Source organism: Manis pentadactyla, chromosome 2 (assembly GCF_030020395.1).
Source record: "Manis pentadactyla isolate mManPen7 chromosome 2, mManPen7.hap1, whole genome shotgun sequence".
NCBI lineage: Eukaryota > Metazoa > Chordata > Mammalia > Pholidota > Manidae > Manis > Manis pentadactyla.
Window position 1 is genome coordinate 160,909,227 of NC_080020.1, and position 23,863 is coordinate 160,933,089.

At 37.2% G+C, this 23,863-nt stretch overlaps 1 long non-coding RNA gene across 1 annotated transcript in view; it reads left to right on the plus strand.

Moving 5' to 3' along the window:
• LOC130682566 (uncharacterized) overlaps positions 1-23,329 on the plus strand; it is a 61,221-nt gene extending 37,892 nt beyond the window's left edge. Inside the window, exons 6-8 of the long non-coding RNA XR_008995776.1 lie at positions 8,606-8,655; positions 21,940-21,977; positions 23,244-23,329. This is a non-coding gene — a long non-coding RNA (uncharacterized LOC130682566). The remainder of the gene's footprint in view (positions 1-8,605; positions 8,656-21,939; positions 21,978-23,243) is intronic.
• The last annotated feature ends 534 nt before the right edge of the window (positions 23,330-23,863 follow it).

The window sequence follows — 23,863 nt, forward strand, 5'->3', positions numbered from 1 at the left end:
CGCATGGCCTCATCTAAAACGAATTACTTCCCAAAGGCTCCCTCACTAAATGCTATCACATCGGGGATTAGGGTTTCAATAGAGGAGTTTGGAGGAACGCAAACATTCAGTCCATAGCAAATCTCTAGTTCTTGATGTTTCAAATTACAGAGCATTAATGTGGCTTTGCAAGAATCATCTCCACTAGCTTTCTGCAATGCCACATTTCTTTACAGGGGAAAGTTGCTGGGAGTCTGCTTTTGGTATTCGTTTTTGTTTGTTTTTATTTTTTCCCAAGTCTATCCTCTGTAACAGGTTTGCTCTAATCTAATCACTTTTTACCTGAATTCCAAAAATGATTCAGGACCTCCCCTGCTTTTCCCTGTGGTCATTTCAGTAAGATTTAAGGAAAAAAGGGTGGAAGTTGTGTTCTTGTGCTGATATTATTAGATGTTTAAAATTTAAAATATTCCAATATGTGGACACATAAAACATAGTTTCTAATGAACTTCTGATTTCTCATCAGAATGACAATTTTATGTAATTTTCTCTTAATTTTCAGAGTTAAAGTTTTACCATAGATGCCACTGGCTTTAGTAAAGGGTCTTACTGTTTTCTGAGCCCATCATTTACTATATTTGCAAGAGCGTCAGATCTCCTAGTTGTTAGGTCTTGGTCAGATTGCTAGACCTTCTAACAGGATCGAATATCAGATAATATCAGAAAGAAGGACCAATGAAATTGAAGTTTTTAATTGGTTTGGTGACTGAATTGCCAGAAAATTACTGTTAAAAATCTGGATGCTGTAAGTTATATACAATAACTGACAAAATTTAAATTGTACACACAGAATAAGGAGACAGATAATGTTGGGTCAATAAGAACACCAAGAATCACAGATCTTTAAGACAGAAAACGGGATAGTCTCTTCAGATACTTGATTCTTCACCACGTATATATGACAAGCTATATCTCAATTTGGTAGGTTTCATGCACTGTATCAACTCCAAGCCCCAAAGAAAAAAGGAAGATGTGATTCTTGGCATAAAATGCAATACAGAAATCATACAGAGAAACAAGAAAAGCCTACTGGTTTTCTCACATAGAAGCAGCTCTGTTCAAGCAACTATATCAGATCCGTTTATATAATTGTAAATATGGATGGTTCACTTTAAATTAGAGATTCTGAAAACTATGCTCAGAATTTTGTAGGAGCTCAATTATTTATTCTATGCTGTTTTGATTCTATTTTCCCTCTAAATAATGACTGTATATACAAATTCCTCAAAACATGATAAGTAAAATTAAAATCACCCTATTATAACCACCAATGTGAACAGGGAGGTTAAAATGAATTGTTTTTGTATGGGTTACCCCTATTCTTTTTCTTGATTATGACAGTTTAGGAGCTGGAATCTTTTTTTTTTTTATCCCTTATCTTTTTTTTTCCCTCCTCCTATGCCATCTGGGTAGGCAAACCCAATTAGCACATGTCGAAAGCTAGCAACACCTTTTCCAACATTTCAAAGTTTTGGCAAGCTTTAAAAGTTAACTGTGTCTCATAAAAGCTCATTTGGCACGTTACAAGGGTTTGCAGTATGAATTTATCATATGCAATGATCATTTTCCAAGTGCATTGAGAACATACAGCACAATTGGACTTGGAAAGATCAGTTGATCAGTTGAAACAAACTTCATCATTGTGGTTTTAGGATCAATCCACTCAATCTACTTAATGGAGCTCTTCACCTTCTTTACTTATAAAAGAGAAAGGAGTATGGGCCAGAAAGGCTCTGGCCTTGTTTTGAGACAGTCTTATTTCTGGCACTTGATATCAACTCACTAACGGAATCTTGGAAAGGATGGATATGAAGGTTCCAGATTTGCACTACAGATTTTATGAAATCCCCCAATTTTATATCTTTCTCATTATGCTAATAATTTGCTAGGCTGTTCAGAGCTCAGCAATCACTGCTTTCCTCAATAAATATGTACCTGAAACTGGCTGTAAATTGCCCACCAGCTTCTGTCTTCTACTTCAGAAACATGCATTAGAGAAATTATCTTGTGTATTATGCTTGTCTGAGGTGGTGTGTATGCTATATCGCCTTGTGTGCCACCTGTTCCAAACTCCTTTAAGGGTGCCTTCATTTACTGAAGAGGCTGGACACCAAAATATCACATTTCCCAGACTTCCTTGCATCTGAACTTCCAGATGTAATTTAGGACCCACCATTTAGATACACTTGCTTGAGCGTTCAGTCTGTAATTAAGTTAAGTAGGGAGATAGGCAATAACCCTTGAAACACATTTCACTGGTGCATCACGCCGCTGGAACAGGGCTCCGGGGCCAACAGTTCTGACGGCAGCACCCTATTCCCAGATCCGGAATCAAGCAGCTGAGTCAACAGCTTGCTTTAAGATTCTGCATTGTGGCAAAACTGGCATTTCTTTTGGTGGGCCAGTTCTATGGATTTTCTATGTGGGGTCCTTCTATGAATCTCCACCCAGACCCTACATTGGCAGCCCTTCCAGTGATATGTATGAGCTTCTATTCCCAAGATTAAGTACCTTCATGTTTAAAAGAACTAGTGAACTGAGTTCTCACAGTCATACTGTACTGTTTTGAGATTAGCATGTCCTTGATAGAAAACTACATTTATGAAATGATTTTAGCTATACCACACCTTCTCTTTTATCTCCTTCTTGCTCATAGAGATGAGAGCATGAAGACTTATTTTGGAATTAAAATTATCACAGCAGTTCAAGATGGTTTATTCTATAACTCTGGGCAACAGAGCATGTCAGTCTAAAACTATTTTTTTAGGCTCCTATTAGCATAAAGAACCATATTAAGAGCATGCAACACATACCTCCATGCTTGTGCCCCCACATACTGTAGCTGCTCAATCCACACATCTGTTTGGATGCTCCATTGTCAATCAGCTTCCTCCTCCAAATCTAAATCTAAAAGCTTGCTAATAAAAACAAAAGCACAACTGACACTGACACTAATATGTATTATCATTTCTTTATGTCATATGTTATTCTTACTTTAAAATCATTCCTAATAACAAAAAAGACTGTCTTATTCTTCTCTCACAACTATATTTCATCAAGAGAAACATGGTACATTGGGGCCAAACAGGTCCTACTCTGCTGCATTCCAGTTCTCTGTAAAAGCCTTTCACTGTCCTTAGTCTCCTCATCTGAATAATAGGCAAATTAATGTGCCTGCTCTGTAATGTTGGGAGACAATTCAGTGAGCACATTCATTCATCAGTGGTGAGTGGCATGATAGGTGCTCAAATATTGTGGCTTCCTGTCTGCTGTCATCATTCTTATTCCAGCCACTGACTTCATATCATGTATTTCAATGACCTCTGAATGGTTCTGGCTGGGGCAGAAGATATTTGGATAGAGAGACCATCCTTGAAGAAGCCTCTAGGTGGGAAGGGCAAGGTGTCTACAGGAAAACATGTGGTTGTAGGTTTGCTCCATAGGTTCCTCCCATATTCCATCAAAGTGGCTTTAAGCCATTACTGATAAGACAAACCACTGGCAACAACCTCTTCCCGTTCAAAGATTTGTAATCTTTAACTCTTATGGAACCATTACATTTTTCACATTTATATGTTTTCCTAATTACATATAAGGTGGGCGGGGACCTTCTGCCATTCCTTGCTGCATACCACACTATAGATATCCGTTAAAAAGCCTTTCTGACCTAACCTGACATCTAGAGTTTTAGAATAAGCCACATGCTTGAATCACTGTAATATTTCTAAATTCCAAAATTAATCCCTCCTATCTAATCTCTGTCTTTCTGTCTTTTTATTTATTTTCTTCTTTGGTATACTCTTCAAATATAACTTTTTTTTTTACACAAATAGGTAACATGTTATTCAAACCTCTTGCTACCAGAAGTGAAATCTGTCCAGTCTTAGAAAAAGAGCTGTTTCTTTAATTGCACTCAGTCTCAAAAATTCTGATTTCCTGGTGCTAAAAGGCCAGTCTTAGAATTACCACCTTGCCAGAGGCAACCAAAGGCAACAGTGAGGGTAATCAGCTTATAACTAGAATACATCAGACTATCCCAAAGTTATCTTTTAAGGTTGACACATCTCAAATGTCTCAATAAAAAGTATTTCTGAAGCTTAAATGAGAAGAAGATTCTTAAAAGCACAAAGCTAGCAATAGAGAAAATTTTGTATTGTACTTTAAATTAGAACTAATGATGTTCCAGTATTGTTTAGTCAAATACCATGTCTCATTTGCTTAGTGTGTTTTATAAGGTTATTCATAAATACTGTTATTTACTGTTAGAGCTTAATAAAATACTAAGTGTCATATATTAGCTCCATTGCTGTGAAGAAGCACATACAGAGGCAACTTTGATGTGTAAAAGTTGCTTAAATATTTAGCTGGAATTAGCCATCTGTTGGCTGAAATGATGATGTACCAATTCCACCAGTGGCTTAAGTAGTTAAGTAATTAAGCATGTCATCGGGACTATCAACTTATAAGGAGTCCTTGTTTTCTCAAACATCTTGAAAATACTTACGTAATGTGGACCCTGTTCAAGAAGCTCACTCCTACATGGAAAAGAAGAAAGCCAAAATCTGAGTGCCCAAACTGAATGAAAATGTGTTCATTCCTCCCACTTCATGGAGGTGTCAAAAAAGACTGTCAGTTTCATAATTTTGCCTCTTGAGCAGATGGGTGGTAAGGCATTCTATGACATTTGAGGGGAAAATAATTTTGAAATTCTAAAAATAATAATAAAGGAACTTCTAAATAAAGTGCATGCTCCAACACACAAGTAAAATATCTTACAGTAGGGATTCTTTTTAAAATGACTAGAGACCCATTTGTTAGCTAGACCTTTCTTGTTTACAGTACACACACCATCAGGTTTTACAGCAGGTCATAACAAAAGATGACCCTGCAGAATGTTCCAGAATAGCTACATAAGTTGTAGCCAATGAATTTATGTAGTATGAATCCACAGTTTGCTCTCACATTGAATCAACCACAGGAAACAGCTGATGCAGTGAAAAGGTTAAAATTACATTATGAAGCAAGGTTGGGGAAGGTGTAGTTAATTCCTAGCTTTTGTTCCATTCATTCAAAAAGGGCAAATAAAAACATAACACGGGGAGGAAACTCACAACTCATATTTTTACCAGCACCTGAAGGCTACCTGGCTCCCTGAGCTGCCTTTTGATAGAGGATAAAGATTTCCATTCCTTGAATCATCACGCCCATTCAGAGCGCTGTATTTTCCTAACAGTCTTTCTTTGGGTCCACTGGGTAGATAAACACTGCAGCTTAAGGTGTGAACAGTCTATCTAAAAAAGCATGAAAAAGAATATTTACAAGACATTTGTTCCTTCTATCTTTGGTGTCAGATTCAGAAAACCAAGGGCAAAAGAAAAACTCAAAAAGATTTCAAAGCCCACATCAAATTCTGGTTGATGTAACAACACAACTAAGTTCTATAACTACCAGGACTGTTCTAATCAGCAGATGGCCTTCGGTTTTTAAATGTACTACATATTAATTACACCAGTAATAATGTTCTAAAAAAGAAAGTAAAGATAAGGAAAAAAACAAGGATAAAATTAAAATTTTCCTGAAGTCCATTACCTAGTGGTCAGGACTATAATAAACATTTGGCACTAGCCTTCGTGGTGTTTTTCTATACACACATAGTGATATTTGCAAAACTAAGATCATTTTTTACATACTCTTGTGGGCTGGTTTTCCATGTATATTTCTCGACAACTTTCACTGTCATTAGACTTATAATTTTAATGGCTATTAATGCTCATGTGTATATATAGTAGCATAATATAGATACATAATACCTACCACATTATATATGCTGTTAAAAGATAAACTGAGGCATATTACAATTTTTAAGCATTTATTTGAGCATACATTGATTCAGATCAGGCAGTGCCAAACTCGAAGTGGTTAGGAGCCAGGGGAAAGACATAGAGAAAGTGAGGAAATAAAGGAAATTACTTGATTGTTACAGCTTAAAGCCAATTGGCTGTTGTGATTGGTTGTCTTTAAATTTTTGATTTTGTAAGTTTGAGGGACTTGTAGCAAAAAAAGCCTCAGGCTTTGGTTTGCTCACATAGGCTACTTTGGCACAAGAGCCACCTCAGTCTAATGGCCATCTTATTTAGTTAAAATGACAATGCATATAATGTATGTTCCTACTACATTCCAGACAGTATTAGTATTTCACTTGGGTTGTTTCTAATGTTTTGATTTAAATACTGCTCTGATGAATTTTCTTGTATATACAGCATTTTAAATAAGCTAGCTAACTATTTGAAATTGTTTCCTTAAAATTCTTAGAAGTAGAGTTGCCTGGTCAAAAAGGATTTAGATGCACATTTTTAAAGGTTTTGATATATATTACCAAGTTTTCTTCCAGAAAAGCTTTACCTAATTTAAGTTACCACTAGCAATTATTAGAATGTTCAGTTCTTTTCAGATTGTCAAACCTCAGCTTCATCTTTTCTAACCTTTCCTAATCATATAGGGGAAATGTCATTCATCAGTTTTTCTCTAATTTACACTATTTAGTTATCAGTGAAGCCAAACAACTATTAATCATTTTGTTGGCAATTTCTACTTCTTGTTTCACGAATCCTTGTTCAAGGCTTTCTTAGCCAGTGTTTAGTTGCACATAACAGAAACCACTACATCTCTTTTGAGCAATAGGAATTAGAAACTACATGCTTAAAACCCAGAAACACAAACTAAAGGCTGAACGTGTATAACAGAGTAGATGCCAGTGATGACCCACCAGGTTCCCCTTACCAGCCAAGCCACCATCCTCAGCTGCTTTGAGAATTCGCTCACAGCTGCCCACTCCTCCCTAGAATTTTCTTTGGCTGAGTGGAAACTGCTTCTCCCTGGAGGTTAGGCCCCCTCCTCCCCAGAAGAAGCTAGTCAATAAATGACTAACATAAGGTACAAAAAGACAGATCCCTTACCTCAAGGTGGTGCAATTGGTGATCCTGAGTTACCTCCAGAGTTACCACTCCCCTCAGATACTGGCCACATTCTTGCTTAGTCTCTCCATATCCCATTCTCTTCCCCAAGTCCTCTTTTCCTAAGAGCATTCCATCAACAAACCCCTCACACAAAAATCCCCATCTTGCTTCTGCTCAGAGGGATACTGCTGAACATAAAGACTATGAGACCAATACAGCAAAACTGGCCCACCTTGGAGACTTGGGAGTCAGGAGGGCTGCTTCCCCGGTGCTGCTCAAGTTCCAATACATGTGAGCCTAAGAGATGCCCCAGGTGCTTCACCTTAACGTCTATAAGCTGTGCAGCACCCACAGTGCCACCAGTACTGCTGCCACCACAGAAACAACCCACACAGCTGAACTTGCCTGCAGAACCAGCAAGAACAGCAAAACATGGCCTCCACCTCACTGGTTCACTGGTCGCATTTACGTTTTCAAAACATTCCATAACTTCTTCATGGGAGCTTGAACCCAAGTCTTGAGGGAGTCTGACCAAGGTGGTCTCTGGCTTCCCAGTTCCTCTCAGACTGGAAGCCTGTCTGCAGGGCTTTGGAAGGATTTGAGTGGCCAGGGGGCCATGTTCACCACAAGGACCTTTGCTCATTTTCTGTGATGGACTCCTTTCCTCCCACACCATCCCTATAATTCTCAGCTTGCCATTTGTGTCTTAATATTGCTTATGATCATTTTTAACATTCAGGATACATTTTTTTTAATTGCCTTTTTTTGTATAGTTTCTTTTAGTTACCCTTTGAATGGCTTTCCCTATGAGGGTTATAAACAAAAATATTTCCTATATTCTAATCTAGTCCTTCCATGGTTTTATTATGTACATTTAACTATTTGAAATTAGATTGGCATATGTAGTGAGTTGAAGACCCTATTTAATATTTTCTTCCAGTGTAGGAAGCTATATGAGCCTCAATTATGAATAATTAATTCTTTAATTTCTAACTTGAATCAATACTTTCTGATGTTTTAAGATTTGCACTCAGCTTCCTTGCTTGCCCATCTGCCTGGCACCAGTGCTGCTTGGTTTAAATTGCTGTTGCTGTAGGATACACTGGAACAGCCGATAAAATAAAGCAACCTCGGTCACTCTTCCCAGTTCACTCCCGCATTCCTCAAGATGAACTCATGAATCACTTCATCATGTCCTAGAACAAATAATCTGGGCGTTTCAAGTGCAATTGCATTAAAAGTATAACTAGAAGTGGTAACACACTTATGAGATTAGATCTTGTTTGAGATAATTGGATATTTCTGTATCTTTTTGGTGGGAAGGCACAGTGGTTGACTTTTGCGTTTTTCTCACATAGGTGCCAAAACACTTGTTGTTGTAAATTTTACCTGAATACTTTTTTTTGTTGTTAATCATTAGGATGGAATATTTATCTCCCCATTTATTTGAGTAAATGGATATTCAAGGAATAGCAAAAGCTTTCAATTTTTACATATCTATATCTTTATCATGGTTTTTTTTTTTGTTCTGATGAGGGTGTGGCGAGTCATATTTAGACCTTCTGCTTTCTGTCCACTTTTTCCATGAAAACTTTGTTCTTATGTTTCAGGTTTTTAAAAAAATAAACTTAATGACAGTTCCAGGTGTCACATGCTGGATGTAAGTATCATAAAAATTTTGTTGTTGTTGTTTCAAATACTGATTTTAAATTTAAGCGTTATTTTTTATTTGAATATTGTACCCACTACTTTGATTTGGCTTGTCCATGCTCTTTGCATTTTTTGAAGTTTTCTCTTTTTAAAACATTTTACTGAGGTAATGACTGACATACAAAAAGCTACATGTACTTAACGTATAGAACTTGAAAAGTGTGCAGATAAGTATCTGTCCATGAAAACACCACCATAATTGATGCTCTGAACATATCACCTCCAAAAGTGATGTATTTTGTACAGCCTTTGTATGTTCTTCAGTTTTTAACTTTTCTCACTTTATTTTAAATGATGGCATGGAGTGTTTTTTTGTTTTGTTTTGTTTTGTTTTTTAGCATTATCTGAGATATGTAGAAAAAAACTAGCATAGTTCCCATAACATGGGCAAAAACCACAAAGGAGGGAGGGATAAGGTGGGAGCAGTTTGACAGCTGTAGAGGAAAAAACCCCTCATTTTACACAGAAGGAAGTCCATAGGTGGATTGTGAATAAAGTTGGAACATCTAGAAGTAACAGTATAGAAGCACATTATTGATAAATTCCAAAATGGATTGCCAGAAGAATCAGGTAAAATATTTAAGCTTTTAAAAATGAATACATCTGGAGACAAGAAGGTCTGCATACTGCTATTTTTTATTAAAAGCCTTGTAAATAATCTGACTTAAAGTATATAAATGTTTTACTTTGATTAACAAATTTAAAGCAAACAAAAGAAAAATAAGTTTATACATTGATAATAAAACCATCATAATGGCAGCCTCTTTAAGAATGAAAGGCAAAATCTGTGAAAAATGTTAGCCTTTGAGACAAAGCAGTGTGAGAGGAAGGGGCTAGAAAAATTTATATTTTCCAACTTTCTACACTATTTGATCTTTTTGCACCATGTACACCATTCCCTTCATTATAAAGATGTTAGATATTTGTTCTTTAAAGGGTTTTTAAAAAAGAAAATATAGGAAATATTTTTAAATGAGGAATTTTGTTGAGCTAGAGTAAATAAGCCAATTAGAGACTTGTACTTTATGTTGTGAATGTATGATTAAAATTTATTCACGAGTGGAATTACTTTCAACAAATTAAGGGATCTGAATACTTTAAAAAATTTGTCATTAAATAGGAAATATATATCTCATTTGTGTGATATATTGCAACTAAAAATTATAAATAGCAGGTACCTTTGTTACATATATACACATACATATAAAATGTGTATATATATATATATACACACACATATATATATAAAATGTGTATACACTCACACACACACGTATAATACTTATCTTAGTATAAGTAAATTTAAATCTTACCTTAATTCCAGTTAAAACATTATGTGTCTGTCCTTAGGAGCTTGGGATTTTTCATTCACTGTTTAGCTATTAGGCTTCAAATAATGTTGAAAGAGGGTTAGAAAGTGAAAAATATCCCGATATTTTGTGGTGTATGTGTTAGAGAATGTTTTTGTTACCTTTATACTGAAGCAAAAGCTTGGCCTTCAGAATCTGCCCCCTTAGCACTCCACTGGGAGGAAGCCAGATAAAGACAGGGTTGATTTCTAGTTGCTAGATCTGTCGGCCATTTGGGAATATTTGGAGAGACGAAGGTCACCTGCATTAAGCTACCTCATTGCTGGGAATATTAGTTTCTTTATTCACAGCACTGGCGGTAGCCACCATCTTTTCTGGTGCTACCACAGACCTACATCCTCAGGAAGCGCCCCTGTGCGTCCTGCTTCTGGCCCATTTCTTTAGTTACAGGCCTAAGGATTGTGAGGCTCCAGCTTTCTCAACTTCTTCCTGCCCAGTGGGCAAAGGTCCTCCAAGTGGACTGTTGACCGTGGGTCTCCCATACATGGATCACTATTCTACACCCAGGAAACCCACAGTAACAGTCCAGAGTCATTTTGTAGGTAATCTTGCTTCTTAACAGGACCCCCCAAACTTTTTGGTATTTAACATGGTGCATTGCTCAGTATGAGAAAAATTGGTATTTAGAATTCCATATAAATATTTGTTCTACCGTGCATCATAGGACCTCAGCCACATCTGGAGAACTGTGATGGGGTTGAACATACCATGGTTCTTCGACAGACATACCCTCTTAGGCCGAAGGAGTCCTGGGAGTTTCATGAGCTCCCCTATTAGATGCAGTGGCTCACACACGCATGATGATCAGCTGACTCCAGAGTGCATGCCCCCGTTTCAGTGGTTGGGATGACATTTCTTCCACAAGCACCTTTCCATTTGGCGGCCAGGTGGAGAAGAGTGTCTCCCTTTCTTAAAGCCCTCTCTGGATGATTAGCCCCTCTCCCATTCCTCCCTCTGAAGCGCTGGGGAAGCTGAAGGGCGCACATGCCTTCCAAGCCTTCCCTTATCATGCTGTCTTTGCTTCCATCTTCCAACCCTTGCCTCACGTGCCCAGCGTCAGGCAGATGTGTTCATTCTGCTGCCTGCTTATTTTTCCTGAAGTGGTTTGCACAGCAGATGCTCCAGTAAGTGTTTTCACCTTAGTCTTTTTACAATTCTGCTTCAAAATAGCAACTGTACACTGCTGTTGCCCTTCAGATTTTCAAAGAACATTCTTCACAGCTCCCTTTCCACCTCGGTGGAGACTGTCCTTTTTTCTCCTGGACACGCATGCACTTCTCAGGAGTGTCTGTCCCATCATGCTTTTTCATTGCTCCTTTCTTCACATGTAGGTACCTTTCTCTAGGTCTGATTACTACATACTTTCTTTTCTAATCTCAGACGTTTTCTAATTCCTAACTGTTAACAGAACAGTTTTGTCATTTGTCCTTCTCTTCGTAGTGCTATTCTTAGTCCTGGAGGTGGATCATCCAGCTTTTGAAAATGGTATTACAAGGTCAGATACCATCAAAAAGGAAAACCTCATTACATTAAGGATGCATCGCTATTAATTCTATTATAGTAATATCAGCAGTAATTGTGGTTTAAATGATCATACGTGTACCTTTTATAAGCCTAATATGTTATTTTAATAATATCAAATCCATTAAGTGTTAAGTTATTGAAATGCACTTGCTCATTCATGCTACCGATATTTTATGAGCACCTCTTTCATGCCAGCTTTGTGCTTGGCACGGCGGTGGATACCACCAAGACTTTTCATGTGTTTACATAGCCTAATACCCTGCCCAGCAAAGGAACAATGTTCACTGAATGTGTGTCGAATATTCTTTGGTAACCAAAACAGCTGCTAAATAAGAGCTCTTCTCTTTGTCATTAAAGAATAATAGGCTACAGCTGTGTTTGTCATGACTTCCAGATGTAGACAACCTGAGATCACATTCAGACTGACACTTACCAGCTATAGGTCCACGGGAGAAATTACTTAACATTAAATCTCAGTTTTCTCACCTATTAATTTTTTGGGAAGATCCAACAAGGCAATGTCTGTAAAATCCTTCTGACAGTGCCTGGCATAGAGTGTGCCTGGCATGTGGGCATATGTTTAAGTTCTTGAGCCATTAGTTTTATTATTACTACCATTGTGGGTGCAAGATTGGAGGGTCAGGGAAGCCGACTGCTCTAGCATAGAGAAGGGACTATGACACAGGCTTCCCAATATGAAAGTCAGAAAAGAAGTGAAGTTCTCAAATTAAAATGTTGTTGAAAAGAGCTGAGGATGTGCTTCTCATGCCAAGTGTGGCTGGTGTTCGAGTTAGGCAGAGATGGGCTCGGTCAGACACCGAGGGTAACCGACCACATACACAAACCCTTTGCACATAGGCTGTTCTGTGCAGTGGGACCTGGATTCCAAGATGGTTTATGGAAACCTATGTAATTATGTCTGTGTTGCTGTGTTCAGATTCAGGGCCAGAATACATGCTGGGTTCCAGGTGTACTTTAATTAAAACCATGTTTGACTCATAAAATATTGAGTAGAGAAAGCCAGTAACTACTTCTGCTCTAATGTTAACGGCAGCCGACTCACTCAGCCGGACACAGCAGGTCCTTTTCTTGGGATGTTCTCTTTTCATACACTGAGGGTGGGATTTTCAATAAAATATAGGATTACCAGGTGAACTTCATCTACACAATAAATAATGTTTTTCTGTAGACCCAAATCCATCTCAAATATTGTATAGAACATACTTATGCTTATATGTTGTTTATTTGAAACTCAGATTTAACTGAGAACCCTATTTTTCAATTTGTTTTGTTTTGTTTGTTGCTGAATCTGGAACCCTAGATGACAGAGATTCTCCTAGACCATTTACTTTTTTACACTAGAAGAGGCATTAATGAAGTCCCTTTCAAACCATACTTACTAACAGAAAACAAGAATCTGGATCTTTGAAAAAGGCCTCATGAAAACCACTTGGTTCACATGCAAGTTTTATAAAGAAAGTTCCTGAAGTGATTCTTGCGCATGTAGACTTTGGAAAATTATCTAGCATGTGAATGAACATAAATGTTTTGAAGTTTATTATCTCCATTAACCTTCACTAGAACCCTATGTGATAAATACAAATATAATCTCACTTTACAGATGAGAAAATTGAGGCAGAGATATTTTAAATCACTTGACTTTACTAGGCTGGGATTCAAGCCCAGTTTTAATGATCAGGATATGTGCTTATTCATAAACACCATGCTATTCTGTCTTCAATTAATGTAATAAGATATAATATCCAAAATTATATTCATAGGCAAGAAATCATGCCTCTTTCTGCTATTTCAAAAAATACTTGGCTAAATTATCAAAGTTCATTAACCAATAAGAGCTAGATGGCATGATATCCCAAATATTATAATAAACACACTGGAAAATGTTTCAAATTGGTCTTTATCAAGCAAAGATTTTGTTTGCACAGGTAAATTAAACTTGTAATGTCCAAATTAATCTCTACTTGTATTTCCTTTTATATCACCAATTCCCATGGAGAGGGCCCATACTGAGTCTTGTTTGGACCATATCCAATGGGACCATTGTTGCTCCTTCAGAAATGAATAATCACTCAAATACGAAATAGCTCATGTCCCCCACATTTTAGATGTTTCAATGAATCAAGCAATAAATACACAAATCTCAGGGCATGAGCTCTGTGTTCACAGGAATCCTGTATGTTCAAATCTCAGACTAGTTTGCTAATAGTTCTACTGAGGATATATCATTCGTTATTTTGTTCCTCTGTCTTATTTAAAAGCTTCTGTTTCCCCCTTTGGCTTTCGTCTTTCTGGCATTTCAGTGCTGGCTTGAGGTGGGCTCTGTATAAAGGAAGCAGCCTTCATTCTTTTTTTGTCAGAGATCTCTACAATTTGAATAGGCAACCCCTCCCTGCTCCAATATTCTTGCTTTGAGAAGTCCCAAAACTTGGTACCCCAGGGCTGTTCCTCATGATTCTTCTTCAAGCTGTGACCTTTAATCAAATGCCTTTCTAAAACCATGTCTATTCTTGGCTTTGGAAATGTGCCAGTCCAAAGACAGGGCAATGTATTATTCCAACCTCATTTTTCTACTCCTCTGTATTTTCTGGGTTGCCATGTCAATCACTCACCCTATAAGGAAAAGAGAATTTTGAATTCTAAAACAATGTCACCTTCTGGTACCTGGATCCACTAAGCCAGATCTTTCCACTGCAGTCTTATAGGTAATACTTCCCTGTTCCTGGAAATAAAGTTTACTTCCCTCCAGGCTTTCTCTCCATGTAGGACTCTGCCTGCATCCGTTCAGCTGCCTTGAAATTCGAGACCCTAAATAAGTCTGCCTCAAATCCTAAAATGAAATCTTCTTCCTGCCCAGATGAGATTCTATCTTTAATTTCTTCCACTCCATGAGATTGTGTCTACAAGAAAGGCAGTTGAAATAGCAGTTTGAATACTAGAAGAAACTTCCCTAGCATCAAAACAAACGTTCCATCCTCATCAGAGCAAAATCCTTTTAGGGAAATGTAAGCTATTTCCCATAGCATTTCCCAGAATGCTATGTCAGCAGATTGAGATGCTATTATCAGTTATTCAGGTAGAGATTAGCCTCCCAATTCTCAGTCCAGTGCATATTTTTCTTAATCTGCTGAGCCACGCAAGACTGCATTTGGTTGGGGAGATAATTGTATTACAACTGAAGCTGAAAATACAATTAATTATAATATTATGGCCTATTATATCTTAATGTTATTAATAGTCCATATGGAATTGGGGCTTTATGAAAAACTATTGCAGAATTATGAAGAATTTCTGTATTTGTTTATAAAAAATGATGGATGAAACATTCATATTAGCTTTGAGTCTCTCCTGAATCTCCATATGATATTTTTTAAAGTCATAAACTCATAAAGGAAAGGGAAAGGAATGAATAACATTTTAGAAGCTAAGACAAAAGAGTGAGTTATCCCATATAGAACCCATGTGGAAAAAGCTTGAAAATCACCAAAAGAACTCCAGAAATTGTTAACAATAGGTCCCCTGGAAGTCAAAGTGCAGATGGGGCTAAAATCAGGGTCCCCTTCTGGAGCAAAGCTAAAAGGAAAACAAGATATTAGAGCAAGTGATGGAAGTTGGCTATTATAAATATGGGTCCTCTAAAAAAAGGTTAAACAGACCATTCCCAACCCTGTACAGCATTGGAACTGCCCCTTCCTCATCCTCAAACAAGAGCATGACTATAGAAAGTACAGGTGGCTGCAAATACCTGTACATGAAATGAGGGAATTAAGTGGATATACTTGAAATTGTGAGACACCCAGCCCTCTGCTCCTCAGGTCCATACTACAGCTTCCTGGCAGGATTTGGAAAGGTCCTCCTGAGGAATGTTCGTAGCCCAGAAAAAAACACCTATGGAAAACGCTATCAGAAAGGTCTCAACAGCCCAAAGAGACAATTTTTTTTTTTTGAGTAACTCCTATCTCAATCCATATTTATAGCACTTTAATGAGCTTTCTAGATTAAAAGCGAAACAGCCAGGAATCCACAGCAAACAAGGAAAACTTCTAACGTGAAATTTGAAGGTCAAAACAGTCAAAGAGGAGAGAGAAATTGGAGGAAACAATGAAGGGGGAAGAAAATTTCACAATTTACTCTAGGTAAATATCATATACATTTATAACATGTATATGCCTATATATAATACAAACATACAAATCTGATCATATGAAATGCTTTTATAAAAGAGAAGACTAACAAATGGAAAATCGCTATGAAGAATTTAGAGCTCAAATTTAGAGTTTACACATTACAGGGCCTTTGAATAAGCACAGTTCAACTTCTCCTAATCATTGCTTGAGATCAGGAGATCAGAGTTCATTTCCTCCTTTTGGGTCCTTCATTTGTAACATGGGGTAGTGATTATACCTCTTATCATTGTTTTGTTTTGTGGAATAAATGAACAATGAATGTAAAATTCTGAGTATGGCCTTTGTCACATATGAGATTGTATTGACAGATATTACGATGATGATTAGCATTAGTTTGTTCCATAGCAAAAGTAAAATGCATCATTGTATCATTACAAGTATAAAAATCCATGTTTTCTCCACATACATGTTCATTTCTGACCACAAATGAGAAATCATGGACTCCCCTAGAAGAATGGAGTGTGGGGGCTCTGAGACCAGGAGAAATCTTGCTCACTGCCTTCTCTCTATTGCTCCATGGGTGGTGTTGGGCTGAATTATAAATCTTCAGAGCAGGAATGACTGGACAACAGCAGGAATGAAGGACTGAGGACTAAAGAACAGACAGAAATGCAGGAGGACTCCACGGCACTGCAGAGAGCCCCCGTTTGTCCCCACTGACCCTGCTTTCCCTCTGAACTCATCTTCAGAGCATAGCAGACTTGTGGGAGTGCGTGTCCATGGGATATTCGGCCCCTCACTGGGGTCTTCTATCCCACCTGCCTCCCCCAGATGTTTTGTGGCATAGTTGCAGGTAAACCGAATGAGACAATAAGGATGAAGCATGCCAAACCTGATCAGTGTTGAGGACAACAAAACACCCAAGAAACAAAACTCAAAAGAAGCGTTCCAGTGCAGCAATCAGAAATTACCACCTAGAGCACAGCTACAGCTACAGCCAAATGAATTCTTGAGTTGAGGTGATTTTTTTCCCTGCTGGCATTGTTACAGGGTTTGGCTGACCCTGTGCTTATTCCATGCTGTTCCAGTGCATTAGCCCGCTGCTCCTGGCTCCTGCACGCCAGAGGTAGCAGCCTTTGAGAAGTAAAGCTACTCGACACAATTTGATAAAACAAAGCCGACTGTTCCCTTTCTCAGTGTTTCAGGACGTGAATCAGGAAGGTTCTAAACAAACTGATCTGTTCTAGAATGTGGTCCCTTTCCTACTCTCTGTCCGTAAGCATTCAAGGAAGTATGCTATGTCATCAAAAATATATTTATATCCATTCAAACACAGGAAAACATCCATGTTACAGAATATGGTTAAAATAGATGCAAGTTCTGTTGCAGACTAAGAAATAGAATTAGTAGGTGGCTGTTTAACATTTCAAAGGGTTTTTTTTTCCCCCTAAACAGGTGTGTCCACACTAAGATTTGCTGTTTTGTTAAGTGATAAGCTTTTCATCAGTACAGGTAAAGGCAGAGATATTATGGGGGAAAATGGTGCAATTAGAAGAGAATTTAGACACTATATATTTTTTTCCATTCTAAGGGTTTCTTGCTGTGTAAATAAATACCAATTTGAGAAATAAAAGGTACATTGGCATTTCGAATGTGATTAATACTCATGTAAATCACCACACTGAGTACTTTTATAATTTGTTTTCAAGGTGAATTATATTGTTAAGCTTACATCTTCCACTGCTCCAAGCAAATGTAATGCTACGCTTCCTGAATGCCAAAGAAGAAAAAACACTGAGCTTTATTCCCTCTAGATTGCCCACTCATTCTTCCCAAGGCACTGATTTAATCTTGTATATTTCCCAAAATTAAAGTATCGTTCCAAACTCCTTTGCCACGGAGACTTTTCAGCATTTGATCGTCTCTTCTTACCCAGCCACGTGTGCCCACCTTCCTCAGTCCCCCTCAACTATCTTTTTATCTTGTCTTGCCTCTGCATGTTTTAACCACTGAGCTAGGTAGGTATTTTATATAATGATAATACAAAGCCTTACAAAATACACATTTTAATCTTAAATTTCAACTCAGATTTGCCCAGATTTTTTGTAGGTACTATAGTGTGTCTGTCTGACCGTTTATAGTTTGTAAGCGATTTTAGATTTTTCCACTTTTATGGAGTTAGCACATAGGGTGAGGATATTAAAAGTAAAAGAAAAATGACCATAGGAAAATCACAGTTATTGGCAAATATTTAAAATAATAGATGCTCATTTGGAAATGAGGAAGAAAACCACAGATGAACTTAAAGGCTATTAGTGATCTGGTCTCAAATGATGTCACCCACAGGCACGTGGCAGCCCTTAATGATAAAGCCTTAAAAGCTCTCTGCTAAGCATTTACCTGTCACATAACATCCCAGAACCAAGGCAGTCAAGGTTTTCTATTAATGGACAAGGGCAATTCAGTGTTAAGATAATGTTAGAACTGTTGAGGCTAATGTAGTATTTACAGGAATAAACCTCAAAAAGCCTTGGTTATATATCTTTGCATTGCTCTAGGGACTACACAGAGAGAGAAAAACAGCCAGGCCACAGGCCCAGACACAATCTACAGTGATGCCCATGAACTCTTGGAGAGAAGACAGACATGCCACCTAATGACATCAATTTCCAGTCAATCTAGCAAAAGATGTGACCTGTTCTGGGTTTCCTGGAGGTTATAAGAACATTGACTAATTTATTGAGCCACTATAATAAGATAACCAGATGGAGAAGCTAATGGGCTGAGACAACGACAGTTAAACACAATTTGCTAGCACTGGTATACAGGAGAGTGGAGTGCGTTATAGGCCAGTACTTACCTTTTAATTAAAATAATACTGTTTTCAGCAGTGTTTTAATACAGTAGTCAGGCAGCATGGATTCAGACTACCAGCCTTATTTTCATTTTCTTTTTTAGCTTCTTTTGGGATGACTGCTTGAACAAAGTCAGATAACCTGAATATCACAGTATTTTAATTCAGCTGTTTAAAATCTATTTATTGCTTGTTTGACCCTACCATGTTAATATTTAAAAGAATAAGAGGCAGTATAGCACTATTCACACAAATCAAACACATCAGAATTGAAAATAAAATCTTTAAATATCATTCAAGTACAAAGATCTTTAAGTATCATTCAGTACGATCTCTACATCCAATCTTTGAATACCTTCTAAGAGTTATTCTATAAATAACTAAAATTTAAAATACCTCCTTCAGGTCTCTGCTTTTAAGTACTTCTCAGTAGTTTATTATAAGACATGAAGACACTCCTTCAAGAAAATCCATTCCCATCACCTGACGCTTTTATACACTCAGTTCTATAATGAATATTACAAAGTCTTGAAAATGTTCTTATCATCTTATGCTCAGCCTGATCAAATACCACTGACCACATGTGTCTTTGGGATTCTCTTATACCACAAAGCCTTAAAGGTACCTTTATATATATCTCTCCCTTAATGTCATTTTTCTTTAATCTTTACAGATGATCTTGTTTTGAACTTTTAATTTGAACAAATGAAACGGTATCCCAATTTGGCTGACTTATTCCATCTACCATCATTTTTGCTGGGTCCACACCATTCACACTTATTCACAACTCATTCTCTCTCACTGCCCCTGCTTGTAACTATTTTTTCTTCTCCTTCAATTATCCCTTCATGTCTCCCTGGTCCCATCTTTCTGTCTTCTTTTCATCTTTCTTTTTATTTCTAGGCTTCTGAGTTAACCGTTTGCTCACTCATCCCAGTACTTCCACATGTTCTGAGCCATCACACTGATTTTAACTTTGCAGGCTTTAAGCTTTGAAAGACACACACACTAGCAAAACCAGTGACAATAAATACACACATGCATGCATGCATGCAAATAAAAAACCTGGATCCCTGTTTTTTTCTCCTTCACAGAAGTAGATAGAAAGTTGTAATAGCCAATTTGGATTAACTGAAAGTTTGGCCCACTAAGCAGTATCTGTAAGAATAAAATTACAGATGAAGAAAAGTGCTTTTAGAGGCTTCTTTTAAATTGGCTATCTTCTTTGTTCACTCAGCCAGTATCTGAGATAATATTTCACTACAGGTAGTCTAAACAACAGAAGTGTATCCAGCTCTAGGATGTGGTCTATGCTTCCACTACTGTACTGATTTCCCTCCACAACATCTTTGTAAGGAATCTGCCTCAAGTCACTTTGCATCACTGAAGATTTTTAAACCTGAGTTGAAGTCTCCTCCACTCTTAGTTCTGCTGGCCATTTGTAACTCCCTGACTTTGAAGAAGGTACTCATCCTCTCTGTGACTAGGTTTCTCCATCTATAAATGGAAAAAACCAAGAGTGCTTACCTCATAGGCTTTCTGAATAAGATTTATGAGCAGAATAGGTCATTGGAACCAACATTTCTTATGAGGAAACTATAAAGGCTATACAAAGTATTTTAAAAATCTACATGAGGGTGTCAGAAAACCAACAAGTTGGTGAATTATCTTTGAATGGAGATTCAGGAGTGGCAGACAGAAGTGCAGGGAATTGATCCCATTGGTGTGCCTCCTCCCTTTGGAGGCATTTGCTGATATCAAGGAAGATGCTCTCAACATTTTGTCACTAATACTGTGGTTTTTGCCTCTTTCAGAATTCACACGGTATACATTTTCATACCTAGATCACTCATTTCATTATATTGCTGGGTAATATTCCACTGTAGGCATGTACCACCATTTGTTTACCCATTTATTCTTTAAAGGGCATCTGGGTTGATTTCAGTTCTTGGTGATTATGAATGAAGTTGCTATAAACACTCACATGCAGGTTTTTATGAGGAGATGCATTTTCAAATCAGTTAGGTAAGTACCTAGGAGCATATTTGCCAGATTGTCTGATATAACTTCCTTTACCTTTGTTAGAAACTGTCAAATTCTCTTCCAAAGTACCTGTACCATTTTGCACTCCTACTGGCAATCAGTAAGAATTTATATGTACCCTTGACAAGAAAGGTCTTACCAGATTTTTAGATTTTAGCCATTCTAATCAATATAAATGGCCACCCATTCTTGTGTTAACTCTCAATTGCCTGATAAATACAATATTGAGCGTTTTCTTCATATGCTTATATGTTCTCTGATGGGGTGTCTGTGGAGAATTTTTGCCCATTTTTTAGTTGAATTATTCATTTTCTTATCATTTGGTTTTAAGAGATTCTGGATATTTTGGATTCAAGTGGTTTATCAGCTGTGTGTTTTGCAAATATGTTTTCCCTTATGTCACTTGTCTTTTCATATTCTTAGACACGTCTTCGCAGAACAGAAGTTTTTAATTTTAAGAGTCTAACTAATTGATTTTTTCTTTTATGGATCATGGTTAGTGTTTTATCTAAACTCATTGCCAAACCCAAGTTCACCTAGGTTTTGCTCTATACTTTCTTCTAGAAGTTTATGGTTTTGTAGGTTACCTTTAGATCTATAAACCAGCTTCAGTTAATTTTTGTACAAACTGTAAGATTGGCTTAAAAAATAGAAGCAAGCCAATCACACTTATTTTAAAAGTAAATTTCCAATAATTTTATTCCTGTCACCATTCTGAGGTCATGTTTCACTTACTAGAAAAGCCCCAAAAGAGAGTAATTTATTACATTTGGGTTAAAATGCTTATACTATAAAAAGAGATCCCTCCTTTCCCCAATTTTGCATTTCTTTGTAAAGATAAGGAAGTTCAAGATTTAAAAGAAACATTTAATTAATTAAATTGTCTTTTGTCTAAATTACTCTAAGAAGCATTTTATGATTATTAAACACTAAACCTAGGAATTGCTTATTAACAAGTTTGTTTTGAAAGACTAATGTACCGAGGTAAGTACCCAAGTTCATATCAGACTGGGTGAAACAAATATAACTCTGTGTTCTCAATTTTGAGTTTCTCCTTGTACTAGAAAGACTACTGGTTCTTGTTTTTAAGAACTGTTTGACCAGAGATTAACAAGAATGTTTAAAAAAGATTAAGTCAATCAAAAGTATTGCAATGAAAACAGACTCTTTCTGTCTATACTTATACATTTACCAAAGTAAATAAGTAAGACTCTGATGAACAAATTTTTATTTGCCAAGGTTTTGGTTGTTTCTAACAATCGTTTAGAAGGTTAGGATGAAACTGTCTTTTGTTACAGAAGGGCCAGGCTTGGAATGAGACTTCCTGTTTAAAATGGTATGTAACCTGAACTCTTACTGTATACTCGCCTAATTTCTCATTAAATTACTCATGGAGAGGGCCAAAGGAGCCATAGCAACCTCAAGAATGAAGACCAGCAGGCATCCCAATGTCACCTTCTAGGAGGAAAGTAGCAGGAAGTACACAACTGATGGAATTGTATTAGGATTGTACTTATGAAAATGACGCATATTGAATCTCTTCATGAAATAAGGTAGCAGCCATTTGTCATCTCTCCCACCATCTGCTGTCAGTCTCAGAGATACAGGACGTCTGTAATCCAAAAACAAAACAAAACAAGCTAGGCAGCTGTTTCTCTGTTGTTGTTTTTAATTTTATTGCCCAGATGTTTTGTGATGAAGGGGTCAGAATACCATTTCTACACATAGGGTCTTAATCCCGCTTTCTCTTGTCTACCTATAAATCAGAAGGAACCTCAAATTCCAGAAAACATTGGGTAGGATATGACTTAGGTGAAGTTGGGAGCAGGACTGTGGCAGGATGAGAATGAAATATATTTTTAGCATCATTTGGAACTTGTTAGAAATGTAAATCTTCAGGCTCCTTACAGACTTTCTGAATAAGAAAATCTAGGGCTAAAACCTAGTATTCGCTGTATTACTAAGTCCTCAAGGGGATTCTGACACGTATATATGTGCTGTGTGTAGTCAGCCATACTAATTAAAACAACATGGAAATGGCACTGGAGCAGAAAGACATTCATAGAAAGACAGAGGAAGTCCAGAAGAGATTAAAAAATATTGATAAGGTGAAGTTGGAGTCTTACCTAAAACTGTATTGAAAAGTTAGCTCAAAATAGATCAAAGCCTAAACTTAAGAACTAACACTCTAAAACTCTTAAAAGTGAACATAGGGGAAAACCTTCATGACATTGGATCTGGCAATGATTTCTCAGATACTACACCAAAGCACAGTGCGATGGTTAATTTTATATGTCAACTTACTGATCTAAGAGATGCCTAGGTAGTTGGCAAAACTTTATTTCTGGGTATATCTGTGAGAATGTTTCCAGAAGAGACTAGTATTTGATTCAGTAGACTGAGCAAAGAGATCCACCTCCCTCAAATGGGTGGGGATCATCAGTTCCACCGGGAACACAAATGGAGCAAACATGGTGAAGGAAGGGCAAACTCTCTCCTCTTGTGCTGGAAAGTCCATATTTTCCTGTCTTCTGACATTGGAATTCCTGAATCTAAGTATTTTAGACTCTGCGACCTACACCAGGGGCCTTCTGTATTGCAGGTCTTGGGACTAGGACTGAATCATAACACTGGCTTCCCTGGTTCTCCAGCTTGCAATGCATAGTTGTGGGACTTCTCAACCTTCAAAACCAAGTGAGCCAATCCTAATAATAAGTCTCCTCTTAAGTATTTATCTATCATTTATCTATCTATCTATCTATCTATCTATCTATCTATCTATCTACTATCTATCTATCATCATCATCATCTATCTTTCTAACTATATCTATCTATCTATATCTATCATCTATTTATCAAATATCCATCTATCTATTCATTGGTTTTGCTTCTCTGAAGAACCCTAACTAATACACACAGGCAACAATAAAAACAGAATTGATAAATTGAACTACATCATAATTTAAAAGTCGGCATCAAAGGACACTGTGATATAATAAGTCATAATAAATGCATATTTGGTCATTCCATGCTTGGGAAACCAGAAAGCTTCCATGTGCCACTGAGCCAGTACACAAGCTCCACAAGGACAGAGGCTTTTTTATTTGGAACCTTGCCTTATGTATCTCTTCATCTGGCTGGTGACTTCTGTCCTTTATGGTAAACTTTATTAAACTTCTCTGTGAGCCACTCTATAATCAAATCTAAGGAGGAGGTCATTGG